The sequence below is a fragment of the Salmo salar genome, chromosome ssa06, assembly GCF_905237065.1.
Source record: "Salmo salar chromosome ssa06, Ssal_v3.1, whole genome shotgun sequence".
Classification (NCBI taxonomy): Eukaryota; Metazoa; Chordata; class Actinopteri; order Salmoniformes; family Salmonidae; genus Salmo; species Salmo salar.
In genome coordinates, this window is record NC_059447.1 from 22,639,592 (window position 1) to 22,658,759 (window position 19,168).

Sequence of the window (19,168 nt, forward strand, 5' to 3'; positions counted from 1 at the left end):
AAACTGCTTCCCACGCGTTCCCACATGGATCTAAAGGGGGAGGGGCTTGGCTGAGTTTCCTTTTGCGAGGGTAGAGACTGCGTTTTTGACGGAACTCTCAATATCTAACACGAATGAGTACAGACGTTAGTCACGCAGCTAACCAAATTACACAATATTTAACTTCTGGGTTAACAGATTAGGCCGTGTGTGTATGTGTGTCTACATCAGGCCTGCATCCCAGGTTACCCAGAGAGACATAGCCGTACCATACAGTAAGAGGACCCTGTAGGCAGGGCTACTGTAGGGTGAGGGTCAGCTCTTACATTCTTTCCACTAACAGTCTTCTGACAGATCACCTGCGTTGTGGGTAATGCGTTTCAAAAGTAACATGTTACGTAATCAGATTACTTTTATGTGTAACGGAGTAAAGTAACGCGTTACTTTTTCTCTACCGGCCGTGTGTTTCCATGATCCGATCTCGACTTGTTTCCACATTTAGTTCTGGAGCGAGCAGCTGCTGTCCGTAGAGATGTATAGAGCACACACATTTTATCTTTGCCGTTGTGGCTCAGTTCTTAGAGCATGTGGCTTGTGTTCAATTCCCACGGGGGACCAGTAAGAAAATGTTTTACTACTGTAAGTCGCTCTGGATAAGAGCGTCTGCTAAATGACTAAAATGAAAATGTTCAAAAATAAATAGTGCACTACTTTTGACCAGGGTCAGTCAACACCCCTCCCACCTGTCTCCTCCTCTGTTGTTACATTCAGTCAACACCCCTCCCACCTGTCTCCCTCCTCTGTTGTTACACTCAGTCAACACCCCCCCCCACCTGTCTCCTCCTCTGTTGTTCCATCAGTCAACACCCCTCCCACCTGTCTCCTCCTCTGTTGTTACATTCAGTCAACACCCCTCCCACCTGTCTCCCTCCTCTGTTGTTACATTCAGTCAACACCCCTCCCACCTGTCTCCCTCCTCTGTTGTTACACTCAGTCAACACCCCTCCCACTTGTCTCCTCCTATGTTGTTATATTCAGTCAACACCCCTCCCACCTGTCTCCCTCCTCTGTTGTTACATTCAGTCAACACCCCTCCCACCTGTCTCCCTCCTCTGTTGTTACATTCAGTCAACACCCCTCCCACCTGTCTCCTCCTCTGTTGTTACATTCAGTCAACACCCCTCCCACCTGTCTCCCTCCTCTGTTGTTACACTCAGTCAACACCCCTCCCACCTGTCTCCTCCTCTGTTGTTACATTCAGTCAACACCCCTCTCACCTGTCTCCTCCTCTGTTGTTACATTCAGTCAACACCCCTCCCACCTGTCCCCTCCTCTGTTGTTACATTCAGTCAACACCCCTCCCACCTGTCTCCCTCCTCTGTTGTTACACTCAGTCAACACCCCTCCCACCTGTCTTCCTCCTCTGTTACACTCAGTCAACACCCCTCCCACCTGTCCCCTCCTCTGTTGTTACATTCAGTCAACACCCCTCCCACCTGTCTCCTCCTCTGTTGTTACATTCAGTCAACACCCCTCCCACCTGTCTCCTCCTCTGTTGTTACATTCAGTCAACACCCCTCCCACCTGTCTCCTCCTCTGTTGTTACATTCAGTCAACACCCCTCCCACCTGTCTCCTCCTCTGTTGTTATACTCAGTCAACACCCCTCCCATCTGTCTCCTCCTCTGTTGTTACATTCAGTCAACACCCCTCCCACCTGTCTCCTCCTCTGTTGTTACACTCAGTCAACACCCCTCCCACCTGTCTCCTCTGATGTTAGATTCAGTCAACACCCCTCCCACCTGTCTCATCCTCTGTTGTTACATTCAGTCAACACCCCTCCCACCTGTCTCCTCCTCTGTTGTTATACTCAGTCAACACCCCTCCCACCTGTCTCCTCCTCTGTTGTTACATTCAGTCAACACCCCCCCACCTGTCTCCTCCTCTGTTGTTACAGTCAGTCAACACCCCTCCCACCTGTCTCCTCCTCTGTTGTTAGATTCAGTCAACACCCCTCCCACCTGTCTCCTCCTCTGTTGTTATATTCAGTCAACACCCCTCCCACCTGTCTCCCTCCTCTGTTGTTACATTCAGTCAACACCCCTCCCACCTGTCTCCCTCCTCTGTTGTTACATTCAGTCAACACCCCTCCCACCTGTCTCCTCCTCTGTTGTTACATTCAGTCAACACCCCTCCCACCTGTCTCCTCCTCTGTTGTTACATTCAGTCAACACCCCTCCCACCTGTCTCCTCCTCTGTTGTTACATTCAGTCAACACCCCTCCCACCTGTCTCCCTCCTCTGTTGTTACACTCAGTCAACACCCCTCCCACCTGTCTCCTCCTCTGTTGTTACATTCAGTCAACACCCCTCTCACCTGTCTCCTCCTCTGTTGTTACATTCAGTCAACACCCCTCTCACCTGTCTCCTCCTCTGTTGTTACATTCAGTCAACACCCCTCCCACCTGTCCCCTCCTCTGTTGTTACATTCAGTCAACACCCCTCCCACCTGTCTCCCTCCTCTGTTGTTACACTCAGTCAACACCCCTCCCACCTGTCTTCCTCCTCTGTTACACTCAGTCAACACCCCTCCCACCTGTCCCCTCCTCTGTTGTTACATTCAGTCAACACCCCTCCCACCTGTCTCCTCCTCTGTTGTTACATTCAGTCAACACCCCTCCCACCTGTCTCCTCCTCTGTTGTTACATTCAGTCAACACCCCTCCCACCCGTCTCCTCCTCTGTTGTTACATTCAGTCAACACCCCTCCCACCTGTCTCCTCCTCTGTTGTTATATTCAGTCAACACCCCTCCCACCTGTCTCCTCCTCTGTTGTTACACTCAGTCAACACCCCTCCCACCTGTCTCCTCCTCTGTTGTTATACTCAGTCAACACCCCTCCCACCTGTCTCCTCCTCTGTTGTTACATTCAGTCAACACCCCTCCCACCTGTCTCCCTCCTCTGTTGTTACTCTCAGTCAACACCCCTCCCACCTGTCTCCTCCTCTGTTGTTACACTCAGTCAACACCCCTCCCACCTGTCTCCTCTGATGTTAGATTCAGTCAACACCCCTCCCACCTGTCTCATCCTCTGTTGTTACATTCAGTCAACACCCCTCCCACCTGTCTCCTCCTCTGTTGTTATACTCAGTCAACACCCCTCCCACCTGTCTCCTCCTCTGTTGTTACACTCAGTCAACACCCCTCCCACCTGTCTCCTCCTCTTTTGTTACATTCAGTCAACATCCCTCCCACCTGTCTCCCTCTGTTACATTCAGTCAACACCCCTCCCACCTGTCTCCTCCTCTGTTGTTACATTCAGTCAACACCCCTCCCACCTGTCTCCTCCTCTGTTGTTACAATCAGTCAACACCCCTCCCACCTGTCTCCTCCTCTGATGTTAGATTCAGTCAACACCCCTCCCACCTGTCTCCTCCTCTGTTGTTACAATCAGTCAACACCCCTCCCACCTGTCTCCCTCCTCTGTTGTTACACTCAGTCAACACCCCTCCCACCTGTCTCCTCCTCTGTTGTTACAGTCAGTCAACACCCCTCCCACCTGTCTCCTCCTCTGTTGTTACATTCAGTCAACACCCCCCCACCTGTCTCCTCCTCTGTTGTTACATTCAGTCAACACCCCTCCCACCTGTCTCCTCATCTGTTGTTACATTCAGTCAACATCCCTCCCACCTGTCTCCTCCTCTGGCGTTACACTCAGTCAACACCCCTCCCACCTGTCTCCCTCCTCTGTTGTTACATTCAGTCAACACCCCTCCCACCTGTCTCCTCCTATGTTGTTACATTCAGTCAACATCCCTCCCACCTGTCTCCCTCCTCTGTTGTTACATTCAGTCAACACCCCTCCCACCTGTCTCCCTCCTCTGTTACATTCAGTCAACACCCCTCTCACCTGTCTCCCTCCTCTGTTGTTACATTCAGTCAACACCCCTCCCACCTGTCTCCCTCCTCTGTTGTTACATTCAGTCAACACCCCTCCCACCTGTCTCCCTCCTCTGTTGTTACATTCAGTCAACACCCCTCCCACCTGTCTCCCTCTGTTACATTCAGTCAACACCCCTCCCACCTGTCTCCTCCTCTGTTGTTACATTCAGTCAACACCCCCCCACCTGTCTCCCTCCTCTGTTGTTACACTCAGTCAACACCCCTCCCACCTGTCTCCTCCTCTGTTGTTAGATTCAGTCAACACCCCTCCCACCTGTCTCCTCCTCTGTTGTTATATTCAGTCAACACCCCTCCCACCTGTCTCCCTCCTCTGTTGTTACATTCAGTCAACACCCCTCCCACCTGTCTCCCTCCTCTGTTGTTACATTCAGTCAACACCCCTCCCACCTGTCTCCTCCTCTGTTGTTACATTCAGTCAACACCCCTCCCACCTGTCTCCTCCTCTGTTGTTACATTCAGTCAACACCCCTCCCACCTGTCTCCTCCTCTGTTGTTACATTCAGTCAACACCCCTCCCACCTGTCTCCCTCCTCTGTTGTTACACTCAGTCAACACCCCTCCCACCTGTCTCCTCCTCTGTTGTTACACTCAGTCAACACCCCTCTCACCTGTCTCCTCCTCTGTTGTTACATTCAGTCAACACCCCTCTCACCTGTCTCCTCCTCTGTTGTTACATTCAGTCAACACCCCTCCCACCTGTCCCCTCCTCTGTTGTTACATTCAGTCAACACCCCTCCCACCTGTCTCCCTCCTCTGTTGTTACACTCAGTCAACACCCCTCCCACCTGTCTTCCTCCTCTGTTACACTCAGTCAACACCCCTCCCACCTGTCCCCTCCTCTGTTGTTACATTTAGTCAACACCCCTCCCACCTGTCTCCTCCTCTGTTGTTACATTCAGTCAACACCCCTCCCACCTGTCTCCCTCCTCTGTTGTTACACTCAGTCAACACCCCTCCCACCTGTCTCCTCCTCTGTTGTTACATTCAGTCAACACCCCTCTCACCTGTCTCCTCCTCTGTTGTTATATTCAGTCAACACCCCTCCCACCTGTCTCCTCCTCTGTTGTTACACTCAGTCAACACCCCTCCCACCTGTCTCCTCCTCTGTTGTTACACTCAGTCAACACCCCTCCCACCTGTCTCCCTCCTCTGTTGTTACACTCAGTCAACACCCCTCCCACCTGTCTCCTCCTCTGTTGTTACACTCAGTCAACACCCCTCCCACCTGTCTCCTCCTCTGTTGTTACCTCTTTGATTCAGTCAACACCCCTCCCACCTGTCTCATCCTCTGTTGTTACATTCAGTCAACACCCCTCCCACCTGTCTCCTCCTCTGTTGTTATACTCAGTCAACACCCCCTCCCACCTGTCTCCTCCTCTGTTGTTACACTCAGTCAACACCCCTCCCACCTGTCTCCTCCTCTTTTGTTACATTCAGTCAACATCCCTCCCACCTGTCTCCCTCTGTTACATTCAGTCAACACCCCTCCCACCTGTCTCCTCCTCTGTTGTTACATTCAGTCAACACCCCTCCCACCTGTCTCCCTCCTCTGTTGTTACACTCAGTCAACACCCCTCCCACCTGTCTCCTCCTCTGTTGTTACATTCAGTCAACACCCCTCTCACCTGTCTCCTCCTCTGTTGTTACATTCAGTCAACACCCCTCTCACCTGTCTCCTCCTCTGTTGTTACATTCAGTCAACACCCCTCCCACCTGTCCCCTCCTCTGTTGTTACATTCAGTCAACACCCCTCCCACCTGTCTCCCTCCTCTGTTGTTACACTCAGTCAACACCCCTCCCACCTGTCTTCCTCCTCTGTTACACTCAGTCAACACCCCTCCCACCTGTCCCCTCCTCTGTTGTTACATTCAGTCAACACCCCTCCCACCTGTCTCCTCCTCTGTTGTTACATTCAGTCAACACCCCTCCCACCTGTCTCCTCCTCTGTTGTTACATTCAGTCAACACCCCTCCCACCTGTCTCCTCCTCTGTTGTTACATTCAGTCAACACCCCTCCCACCTGTCTCCTCCTCTGTTGTTATATTCAGTCAACACCCCTCCCACCTGTCTCCTCCTCTGTTGTTACACTCAGTCAACACCCCTCCCACCTGTCTCCTCCTCTGTTGTTATACTCAGTCAACACCCCTCCCACCTGTCTCCTCCTCTGTTGTTACATTCAGTCAACACCCCTCCCACCTGTCTCCCTCCTCTGTTGTTACTCTCAGTCAACACCCCTCCCACCTGTCTCCTCCTCTGTTGTTACACTCAGTCAACACCCCTCCCACCTGTCTCCTCTGATGTTAGATTCAGTCAACACCCCTCCCACCTGTCTCATCCTCTGTTGTTACATTCAGTCAACACCCCTCCCACCTGTCTCCTCCTCTGTTGTTATACTCAGTCAACACCCCTCCCACCTGTCTCCTCCTCTGTTGTTACACTCAGTCAACACCCCTCCCACCTGTCTCCTCCTCTTTTGTTACATTCAGTCAACATCCCTCCCACCTGTCTCCCTCTGTTACATTCAGTCAACACCCCTCCCACCTGTCTCCTCCTCTGTTGTTACATTCAGTCAACACCCCTCCCACCTGTCTCCTCCTCTGTTGTTACAATCAGTCAACACCCCTCCCACCTGTCTCCTCCTCTGATGTTAGATTCAGTCAACACCCCTCCCACCTGTCTCCTCCTCTGTTGTTACAATCAGTCAACACCCCTCCCACCTGTCTCCCTCCTCTGTTGTTACACTCAGTCAACACCCCTCCCACCTGTCTCCTCCTCTGTTGTTACAGTCAGTCAACACCCCTCCCACCTGTCTCCTCCTCTGTTGTTACATTCAGTCAACACCCCCCCACCTGTCTCCTCCTCTGTTGTTACATTCAGTCAACACCCCTCCCACCTGTCTCCTCATCTGTTGTTACATTCAGTCAACATCCCTCCCACCTGTCTCCTCCTCTGGCGTTACACTCAGTCAACACCCCTCCCACCTGTCTCCCTCCTCTGTTGTTACATTCAGTCAACACCCCTCCCACCTGTCTCCTCCTATGTTGTTACATTCAGTCAACATCCCTCCCACCTGTCTCCCTCCTCTGTTGTTACATTCAGTCAACACCCCTCCCACCTGTCTCCCTCCTCTGTTACATTCAGTCAACACCCCTCTCACCTGTCTCCCTCCTCTGTTGTTACATTCAGTCAACACCCCTCCCACCTGTCTCCCTCCTCTGTTGTTACATTCAGTCAACACCCCTCCCACCTGTCTCCCTCCTCTGTTGTTACATTCAGTCAACACCCCTCCCACCTGTCTCCCTCTGTTACATTCAGTCAACACCCCTCCCACCTGTCTCCTCCTCTGTTGTTACATTCAGTCAACACCCCCCCACCTGTCTCCCTCCTCTGTTGTTACACTCAGTCAACACCCCTCCCACCTGTCTCCTCCTCTGTTGTTAGATTCAGTCAACACCCCTCCCACCTGTCTCCTCCTCTGTTGTTATATTCAGTCAACACCCCTCCCACCTGTCTCCCTCCTCTGTTGTTACATTCAGTCAACACCCCTCCCACCTGTCTCCCTCCTCTGTTGTTACATTCAGTCAACACCCCTCCCACCTGTCTCCTCCTCTGTTGTTACATTCAGTCAACACCCCTCCCACCTGTCTCCTCCTCTGTTGTTACATTCAGTCAACACCCCTCCCACCTGTCTCCTCCTCTGTTGTTACATTCAGTCAACACCCCTCCCACCTGTCTCCCTCCTCTGTTGTTACACTCAGTCAACACCCCTCCCACCTGTCTCCTCCTCTGTTGTTACACTCAGTCAACACCCCTCTCACCTGTCTCCTCCTCTGTTGTTACATTCAGTCAACACCCCTCTCACCTGTCTCCTCCTCTGTTGTTACATTCAGTCAACACCCCTCCCACCTGTCCCCTCCTCTGTTGTTACATTCAGTCAACACCCCTCCCACCTGTCTCCCTCCTCTGTTGTTACACTCAGTCAACACCCCTCCCACCTGTCTTCCTCCTCTGTTACACTCAGTCAACACCCCTCCCACCTGTCCCCTCCTCTGTTGTTACATTTAGTCAACACCCCTCCCACCTGTCTCCTCCTCTGTTGTTACATTCAGTCAACACCCCTCCCACCTGTCTCCTCCTCTGTTGTTACATTCAGTCAACACCCCTCCCACCTGTCTCCTCCTCTGTTGTTACATTCAGTCAACACCCCTCCCACCTGTCTCCTCCTCTGTTGTTATATTCAGTCAACACCCCTCCCACCTGTCTCCTCCTCTGTTGTTACACTCAGTCAACACCCCTCCCACCTGTCTCCTCCTCTGTTGTTATACTCAGTCAACACCCCTCCCACCTGTCTCCTCCTCTGTTGTTACATTCAGTCAACACCCCTCCCACCTGTCTCCCTCCTCTGTTGTTACTCTCAGTCAACACCCCTCCCACCTGTCTCCTCCTCTGTTGTTACACTCAGTCAACACCCCTCCCACCTGTCTCCTCTGATGTTAGATTCAGTCAACACCCCTCCCACCTGTCTCATCCTCTGTTGTTACATTCAGTCAACACCCCTCCCACCTGTCTCCTCCTCTGTTGTTATACTCAGTCAACACCCCTCCCACCTGTCTCCTCCTCTGTTGTTACACTCAGTCAACACCCCTCCCACCTGTCTCCTCCTCTTTTGTTACATTCAGTCAACATCCCTCCCACCTGTCTCCCTCTGTTACATTCAGTCAACACCCCTCCCACCTGTCTCCTCCTCTGTTGTTACATTCAGTCAACACCCCTCCCACCTGTCTCCTCCTCTGTTGTTACAATCAGTCAACACCCCTCCCACCTGTCTCCTCCTCTGATGTTAGATTCAGTCAACACCCCTCCCACCTGTCTCCTCCTCTCTTGTTACAATCAGTCAACACCCCTCCCACCTGTCTCCCTCCTCTGTTGTTACACTCAGTCAACACCCCTCCCACCTGTCTCCTCCTCTGTTGTTACAGTCAGTCAACACCCCTCCCACCTGTCTCCTCCTCTGTTGTTACATTCAGTCAACACCCCCCCACCTGTCTCCTCCTCTGTTGTTACATTCAGTCAACACCCCTCCCACCTGTCTCCTCATCTGTTGTTACATTCAGTCAACATCCCTCCCACCTGTCTCCTCCTCTGGCGTTACACTCAGTCAACACCCCTCCCACCTGTCTCCCTCCTCTGTTGTTACATTCAGTCAACACCCCTCCCACCTGTCTCCTCCTATGTTGTTACATTCAGTCAACATCCCTCCCACCTGTCTCCCTCCTCTGTTGTTACATTCAGTCAACACCCCTCCCACCTGTCTCCCTCCTCTGTTACATTCAGTCAACACCCCTCTCACCTGTCTCCCTCCTCTGTTGTTACATTCAGTCAACACCCCTCCCACCTGTCTCCCTCCTCTGTTGTTACATTCAGTCAACACCCCTCCCACCTGTCTCCCTCCTCTGTTGTTACATTCAGTCAACACCTCTCCCACCTGTCTCCTCCTCTGTTGTTACATTCAGTCAACACCCCTCCCACCTGTCTCCCTCCTCTGTTGTAACACTCAGTCAACACCCCTCCCACCTGTCTCCTCCTCTGTTGTTACATTCAGTCAACACCCCTCCCACCTGTCTCCCTCTGTTACATTCAGTCACCACCCCTCCCACCTGTCTCCTCCTCTGTTGTTACAATCAGTCAACACCCCTCCCACCTGTCTCCTCCTCTGATGTTAGATTCAGTCAACACCCCTCCCACCTGTCTCCTCCTCTGTTGTTACATTCAGTCAACACCCCTCCCACCTGTCTCCTCCTCTGTTGTTACACTCAGTCAACACCCCTCCCACCTGTCTCCCTCCTCTGTTGTTACACTCAGTCAACACCCCTCCCACCTGTCTCCTCCTCTGTTGTTACAGTCAGTCAACACCCCTCCCACCTGTCTCCTCCTCTGTTGTTATATTCAGTCAACACCCCTCCCACCTGTCTCCTCCTCTGTTGTTACACTCAGTCAACACCCCTCCCACCTGTCTCCTCCTCTGATGTTAGATTCAGTCAACACCCCTCCCACCTGTCTCCTCCTCTGTTGTTACATTCAGTCAACACCCCTCCCACCTGTCTCCTCCTCTGTTGTAACACTCAGTCAACACCCCTCCCACCTGTCTCCTCCTCTGTTGTTACATTCAGTCAACACCCCTCCCACCTGTCTCCCTCTGTTACATTCAGTCAACACCCCTCCCACCTGTCTCCTCCTCTGTTGTTACATTCAGTCAACACCCCTCCCACCTGTCTCCTCCTCTGTTGTTACATTCAGTCAACACCCCTCCCACCTGTCTCCCTCCTCTGTTGTTACATTCAGTCAACATCCCTCCCACCTGTCTCCCTCTGTTACATTCAGTCAACACCCCTCCCACCTGTCTCCTCCTCTGTTGTTACATTCAGTCAACACCCCTCCCACCTGTCTCCCTCCTCTGTTGTAACACTCAGTCAACACCCCTCCCACCTGTCTCCTCCTCTGTTGTTACATTCAGTCAACACCCCTCCCACCTGTCTCCCTCTGTTACATTCAGTCACCACCCCTCCCACCTGTCTCCTCCTCTGTTGTTACAATCAGTCAACACCCCTCCCACCTGTCTCCTCCTCTGATGTTAGATTCAGTCAACACCCCTCCCACCTGTCTCCTCCTCTGTTGTTACATTCAGTCAACACCCCTCCCACCTGTCTCCTCCTCTGTTGTTACACTCAGTCAACACCCCTCCCACCTGTCTCCCTCCTCTGTTGTTACACTCAGTCAACACCCCTCCCACCTGTCTCCTCTGTTGTTACAGTCAGTCAACACCCCTCCCACCTGTCTCCTCCTCTGTTGTTATATTCAGTCAACACCCCTCCCACCTGTCTCCTCCTCTGTTGTTACACTCAGTCAACACCCCTCCCACCTGTCTCCTCCTCTGATGTTAGATTCAGTCAACACCCCTCCCACCTGTCTCCTCCTCTGTTGTTACATTCAGTCAACACCCCTCCCACCTGTCTCCCTCTGTTGGTACATTCAGTCAACACCCCTCCCACCTGTCTCCTCCTCTGTTGTTACATTCAGTCAACACCCCTCCCACCTGTCTCCTCCTCTGTTGTAACACTCAGTCAACACCCCTCCCACCTGTCTCCTCCTCTGTTGTTACATTCAGTCAACACCCCTCCCACCTGTCTCCTCCTCTGTTGTTACATTCAGTCAACACCCCTCCCACCTGTCTCCCTCTGTTACATTCAGTCACCACCCCTCCCACCTGTCTCCTCCTCTGTTGTTACAATCAGTCAACACCCCTCCCACCTGTCTCCTCCTCTGATGTTAGATTCAGTCAACACCCCTCCCACCTGTCTCCTCCTCTGTTGTTACATTCAGTCAACACCCCTCCCACCTGTCTCCTCCTCTGTTGTTACACTCAGTCAACACCCCTCCCACCTGTCTCCCTCCTCTGTTGTTACACTCAGTCAACACCCCTCCCACCTGTCTCCTCCTCTGTTGTTACAGTCAGTCAACACCCCTCCCACCTGTCTCCTCCTCTGTTGTTATATTCAGTCAACACCCCTCCCACCTGTCTCCTCCTCTGTTGTTACACTCAGTCAACACCCCTCCCACCTGTCTCCTCCTCTGATGTTAGATTCAGTCAACACCCCTCCCACCTGTCTCCTCCTCTGTTGTTACATTCAGTCAACACCCCTCCCACCTGTCTCCCTCTGTTGGTACATTCAGTCAACACCCCTCCCACCTGTCTCCTCCTCTGTTGTTACATTCAGTCAACACCCCTCCCACCTGTCTCCTCCTCTGTTGTAACACTCAGTCAACACCCCTCCCACCTGTCTCCTCCTCTGTTGTTACATTCAGTCAACACCCCTCCCACCTGTCTCCCTCTGTTACATTCAGTCAACACCCCTCCCACCTGTCTCCTCCTCTGTTGTTACATTCAGTCAACACCCCTCCCACCTGTCTCCTCCTCTGTTGTTACATTCAGTCAACACCCCTCCCACCTGTCTCCCTCCTCTGTTGTTACATTCAGTCAACATCCCTCCCACCTGTCTCCCTCTGTTACACTCAGTCAACACCCCTCCCACCTGTCTCCTCCTCTGTTGTTACATTCAGTCAACACCCCTCCCACCTGTCTCCTCCTCTGTTGTTACAATCAGTCAACACCCCTGCCACCTGTCTCCTCCTCTGATGTTAGATTCAGTCAACACCCCTCCCACCTGTCTCCCTCCTCTGTTGTTACATTCAGTCAACATCCCTCCCACCTGTCTCCCTCTGTTACATTCAGTCAACACCCCTCCCACCTGTCTCCTCCTCTGTTGTTACAATCAGTCAACACCCCTCCCACCTGTCTCCTCCTCTGATGTTAGATTCAGTCAACACCCCTCCCACCTGTCTCCTCCTCTGTTGTTACATTCAGTCAACACCCCTCCCACCTGTCTCCTCCTCTGTTGTTACACTCAGTCAACACCCCTCCCACCTGTCTCCCTCCTCTGTTGTTACACTCAGTCAACACCCCTCCCACCTGTCTCCTCCTCTGTTGTTACAGTCAGTCAACACCCCTCCCACCTGTCTCCTCCTCTGTTGTTATATTCAGTCAACACCCCTCCCACCTGTCTCCTCCTCTGTTGTTACACTCAGTCAACACCCCTCCCTCCTGTCTCCTCCTCTGATGTTAGATTCAGTCAACACCCCTCCCACCTGTCTCCTCCTCTGTTGTTACATTCAGTCAACACCCCTCCCACCTGTCTCCTCCTCTGTTGTTACATTCAGTCAACACCCCTCCCACCTGTCTCCTCCTCTGTTGTTACATTCAGTCAACACCCCTCCCACCTGTCTCCTCCTCTGTTGTTACATTCAGTCAACACCCCTCCCACCTGTCTCCTCCTCTGTTGTTACATTCAGTCAACATCCCTCCCACCTGTCTCCCTCTGTTACATTCAGTCAACACCCCTCCCACCTGTCTCCTCCTCTGTTGTTACATTCAGTCAACATCCCTCCCACCTGTCTCCCTCTGTTACATTCAGTCAACACCCCTCCCACCTGTCTCCTCCTCTTTTGTTACATTCAGTCAACATCCCTCCCACCTGTCTCCCTCTGTTACATTCAGTCAACACCCCTCCCACCTGTCTCCCTCTGTTGTTACATTCAGTCAACACCCCTCCCACCTGTCTCCCTCCTCTGTTGTTACATTCAGTCAACACCCCTCCCACCTGTCTCCTCCTCTGTTGTTACATTCAGTCAACACCCCTCCCACCTGTCTCCTCCTCTGTTGTTACACTCAGTCAACACCCCTCCCACCTGTCTCCTCCACTGTTGTTACATGCAGTCAACACCCCTGCCACCTGTCCCCTCCTCTGTTGTTACATTCAGTCAACACCCCTCCCACCTGTCTCCTCCTCTGTTGTTACATTCAGTCAACACCCCTCCCACCTGTCTCCCTCCTCTGTTGTTACATTCAGTCAACATCCCTCCCACCTGTCTCCCTCTGTTAGATTCAGTCAACACCCCTCCCACCTGTCTCCTCCTCTGTTGTTACATTCAGTCAACACCCCTCCCACCTGTCTCCTCCTCTGTTGTTACAATCAGTCAACACCCCTGCCACCTGTTTCTCCTCTGATGTTAGATTCAGTCAACACCCCTCCCACCTGTCTCTTCCTCTGTTGTTACATTCAGTCAACACCCCTCCCACCTGTCTCCCTCCTCTGTTGTTACACTCAGTCAACACCCCTCCCACCTGTCTCCTCCTCTGTTGTTACAGTCAGTCAACACCCCTCCCACCTGTCTCCTCCTCTGTTGTTACATTCAGTCAACACCCCCCCACCTGTCTCCTCCTCTGTTGTTACATTCAGTCAACACCCCTCCCACCTGTCTCCTCATCTGTTGTTACATTCAGTCAACATCCCTCCCACCTGTCTCCTCCTCTGGCGTTACACTCATTCAACACTCCTCCCACCTGTCTCCCTCCTCTGTTGTTACATTCAGTCAACACCCCTCCCACCTGTCTCCTCCTATGTTGTTACATTCAGTCAACATCCCTCCCACCTGTCTCCCTCCTCTGTTGTTACATTCAGTCAACACCCCTCCCACATGTCTCCCTCCTCTGTTACATTCAGTCAACACCCCTCCCACCTGTCTCCCTCCTCTGTTACATTCAGTCAACACCCCTCCCACCTGTCTCCCTCCTCTGTTACATTCAGTCAACACCCCTCCCACCAGTCTCCCTCCTCTGTTACATTCAGTCAACACCCCTCCCACCTGTCTCCTCCTATGTTGTTATATTCAGTCAACACCCCTCCCACCTGTCCCCTCCTCTGTTGATACATTCAGTCAACACCCCTCACACCTGTCTCCATCCTCTGTTGTTACATTCAGTCAACACCCCTCCCACCTGTCTCCCTCCTCTGTTGTTACATTCAGTCAACACCCCTCCCACCTGTCTCCCTCCTCTGTTGTTACATTCAGTCAACACCCCTCCCACCTGTCTCCCTCTGTTACATTCAGTCAACACCCCTCCCACCTGTCTCCTCCTCTGTTGTTACATTCAGTCAACACCCCTCCCACCTGTCTCCCTCCTCTGTTGTTACATTCAGTCAACACCTCTCCCACCTGTCTTCCTCCTCTGTTACACTCAGTCAACACCCCTCCCACCTGTCCCCTCCTCTGTTGTTACATTTAGTCAACACCCCTCCCACCTGTCTCCTCCTCTGTTGTTACATTCAGTCAACACCCCTCCCACCTGTCTCCTCCTCTGTTGTTACATTCAGTCAACACCCCTCCCACCTGTCTCCTCCTCTGTTGTTACATTCAGTCAACACCCCTCCCACCTGTCTCCTCCTCTGTTGTTATATTCAGTCAACACCCCTCCCACCTGTCTCCTCCTCTGTTGTTACACTCAGTCAACACCCCTCCCACCTGTCTCCTCCTCTGTTGTTATACTCAGTCAACACCCCTCCCACCTGTCTCCTCCTCTGTTGTTACATTCAGTCAACACCCCTCCCACCTGTCTCCCTCCTCTGTTGTTACTCTCAGTCAACACCCCTCCCACCTGTCTCCTCCTCTGTTGTTACACTCAGTCAACACCCCTCCCACCTGTCTCCTCTGATGTTAGATTCAGTCAACACCCCTCCCACCTGTCTCATCCTCTGTTGTTACATTCAGTCAACACCCCTCCCACCTGTCTCCTCCTCTGTTGTTATACTCAGTCAACACCCCTCCCACCTGTCTCCTCCTCTGTTGTTACACTCAGTCAACACCCCTCCCACCTGTCTCCTCCTCTTTTGTTACATTCAGTCAACATCCCTCCCACCTGTCTCCCTCTGTTACATTCAGTCAACACCCCTCCCACCTGTCTCCTCCTCTGTTGTTACATTCAGTCAACACCCCTCCCACCTGTCTCCTCCTCTGTTGTTACAATCAGTCAACACCCCTCCCACCTGTCTCCTCCTCTGATGTTAGATTCAGTCAACACCCCTCCCACCTGTCTCCTCCTCTCTTGTTACAATCAGTCAACACCCCTCCCACCTGTCTCCCTCCTCTGTTGTTACACTCAGTCAACACCCCTCCCACCTGTCTCCTCCTCTGTTGTTACAGTCAGTCAACACCCCTCCCACCTGTCTCCTCCTCTGTTGTTACATTCAGTCAACACCCCCCCACCTGTCTCCTCCTCTGTTGTTACATTCAGTCAACACCCCTCCCACCTGTCTCCTCATCTGTTGTTACATTCAGTCAACATCCCTCCCACCTGTCTCCTCCTCTGGCGTTACACTCAGTCAACACCCCTCCCACCTGTCTCCCTCCTCTGTTGTTACATTCAGTCAACACCCCTCCCACCTGTCTCCTCCTATGTTGTTACATTCAGTCAACATCCCTCCCACCTGTCTCCCTCCTCTGTTGTTACATTCAGTCAACACCCCTCCCACCTGTCTCCCTCCTCTGTTACATTCAGTCAACACCCCTCTCACCTGTCTCCCTCCTCTGTTGTTACATTCAGTCAACACCCCTCCCACCTGTCTCCCTCCTCTGTTGTTACATTCAGTCAACACCCCTCCCACCTGTCTCCCTCCTCTGTTGTTACATTCAGTCAACACCCCTCCCACCTGTCTCCCTCTGTTACATTCAGTCAACACCCCTCCCACCTGTCTCCTCCTCTGTTGTTACATTCAGTCAACACCCCTCCCACCTGTCTCCCTCCTCTGTTGTTACATTCAGTCAACACCTCTCCCACCTGTCTCCTCCTCTGTTGTTACATTCAGTCAACACCCCTCCCACCTGTCTCCCTCCTCTGTTGTAACACTCAGTCAACACCCCTCCCACCTGTCTCCTCCTCTGTTGTTACATTCAGTCAACACCCCTCCCACCTGTCTCCCTCTGTTACATTCAGTCACCACCCCTCCCACCTGTCTCCTCCTCTGTTGTTACAATCAGTCAACACCCCTCCCACCTGTCTCCTCCTCTGATGTTAGATTCAGTCAACACCCCTCCCACCTGTCTCCTCCTCTGTTGTTACATTCAGTCAACACCCCTCCCACCTGTCTCCTCCTCTGTTGTTACACTCAGTCAACACCCCTCCCACCTGTCTCCCTCCTCTGTTGTTACACTCAGTCAACACCCCTCCCACCTGTCTCCTCCTCTGTTGTTACAGTCAGTCAACACCCCTCCCACCTGTCTCCTCCTCTGTTGTTATATTCAGTCAACACCCCTCCCACCTGTCTCCTCCTCTGTTGTTACACTCAGTCAACACCCCTCCCACCTGTCTCCTCCTCTGATGTTAGATTCAGTCAACACCCCTCCCACCTGTCTCCTCCTCTGTTGTTACATTCAGTCAACACCCCTCCCACCTGTCTCCTCCTCTGTTGTAACACTCAGTCAACACCCCTCCCACCTGTCTCCTCCTCTGTTGTTACATTCAGTCAACACCCCTCCCACCTGTCTCCCTCTGTTACATTCAGTCAACACCCCTCCCACCTGTCTCCTCCTCTGTTGTTACATTCAGTCAACACCCCTCCCACCTGTCTCCTCCTCTGTTGTTACATTCAGTCAACACCCCTCCCACCTGTCTCCCTCCTCTGTTGTTACATTCAGTCAACATCCCTCCCACCTGTCTCCCTCTGTTACATTCAGTCAACACCCCTCCCACCTGTCTCCTCCTCTGTTGTTACATTCAGTCAACACCCCTCCCACCTGTCTCCCTCCTCTGTTGTAACACTCAGTCAACACCCCTCCCACCTGTCTCCTCCTCTGTTGTTACATTCAGTCAACACCCCTCCCACCTGTCTCCCTCTGTTACATTCAGTCACCACCCCTCCCACCTGTCTCCTCCTCTGTTGTTACAATCAGTCAACACCCCTCCCACCTGTCTCCTCCTCTGATGTTAGATTCAGTCAACACCCCTCCCACCTGTCTCCTCCTCTGTTGTTACATTCAGTCAACACCCCTCCCACCTGTCTCCTCCTCTGTTGTTACACTCAGTCAACACCCCTCCCACCTGTCTCCCTCCTCTGTTGTTACACTCAGTCAACACCCCTCCCACCTGTCTCCTCTGTTGTTACAGTCAGTCAACACCCCTCCCACCTGTCTCCTCCTCTGTTGTTATATTCAGTCAACACCCCTCCCACCTGTCTCCTCCTCTGTTGTTACACTCAGTCAACACCCCTCCCACCTGTCTCCTCCTCTGATGTTAGATTCAGTCAACACCCCTCCCACCTGTCTCCTCCTCTGTTGTTACATTCAGTCAACACCCCTCCCACCTGTCTCCCTCTGTTGGTACATTCAGTCAACACCCCTCCCACCTGTCTCCTCCTCTGTTGTTACATTCAGTCAACACCCCTCCCACCTGTCTCCTCCTCTGTTGTAACACTCAGTCAACACCCCTCCCACCTGTCTCCTCCTCTGTTGTTACATTCAGTCAACACCCCTCCCACCTGTCTCCTCCTCTGTTGTTACATTCAGTCAACACCCCTCCCACCTGTCTCCCTCTGTTACATTCAGTCACCACCCCTCCCACCTGTCTCCTCCTCTGTTGTTACAATCAGTCAACACCCCTCCCACCTGTCTCCTCCTCTGATGTTAGATTCAGTCAACACCCCTCCCACCTGTCTCCTCCTCTGTTGTTACATTCAGTCAACACCCCTCCCACCTGTCTCCTCCTCTGTTGTTACACTCAGTCAACACCCCTCCCACCTGTCTCCCTCCTCTGTTGTTACACTCAGTCAACACCCCTCCCACCTGTCTCCTCCTCTGTTGTTACAGTCAGTCAACACCCCTCCCACCTGTCTCCTCCTCTGTTGTTATATTCAGTCAACACCCCTCCCACCTGTCTCCTCCTCTGTTGTTACACTCAGTCAACACCCCTCCCACCTGTCTCCTCCTCTGATGTTAGATTCAGTCAACACCCCTCCCACCTGTCTCCTCCTCTGTTGTTACATTCAGTCAACACCCCTCCCACCTGTCTCCCTCTGTTGGTACATTCAGTCAACACCCCTCCCACCTGTCTCCTCCTCTGTTGTTACATTCAGTCAACACCCCTCCCACCTGTCTCCTCCTCTGTTGTAACACTCAGTCAACACCCCTCCCACCTGTCTCCTCCTCTGTTGTTACATTCAGTCAACACCCCTCCCACCTGTCTCCCTCTGTTACATTCAGTCAACACCCCTCCCACCTGTCTCCTCCTCTGTTGTTACATTCAGTCAACACCCCTCCCACCTGTCTCCTCCTCTGTTGTTACATTCAGTCAACACCCCTCCCACCTGTCTCCCTCCTCTGTTGTTACATTCAGTCAACATCCCTCCCACCTGTCTCCCTCTGTTACATTCAGTCAACACCCCTCCCACCTGTCTCCTCCTCTGTTGTTACATTCAGTCAACACCCCTCCCACCTGTCTCCTCCTCTGTTGTTACAATCAGTCAACACCCCTGCCACCTGTCTCCTCCTCTGATGTTAGATTCAGTCAACACCCCTCCCACCTGTCTCCCTCCTCTGTTGTTACATTCAGTCAACATCCCTCCCACCTGTCTCCCTCTGTTACATTCAGTCAACACCCCTCCCACCTGTCTCCTCCTCTGTTGTTACAATCAGTCAACACCCCTCCCACCTGTCTCCTCCTCTGATGTTAGATTCAGTCAACACCCCTCCCACCTGTCTCCTCCTCTGTTGTTACATTCAGTCAACACCCCTCCCACCTGTCTCCTCCTCTGTTGTTACACTCAGTCAACACCCCTCCCACCTG

General features: G+C 52.6%; 1 protein-coding gene across 1 annotated transcript in view; it reads left to right on the plus strand.

Moving 5' to 3' along the window:
• The window catches only part of LOC106606702 (cytoplasmic phosphatidylinositol transfer protein 1), a 119,235-nt gene that overhangs the window by 40,054 nt on the left and 60,013 nt on the right, over positions 1-19,168 (plus strand).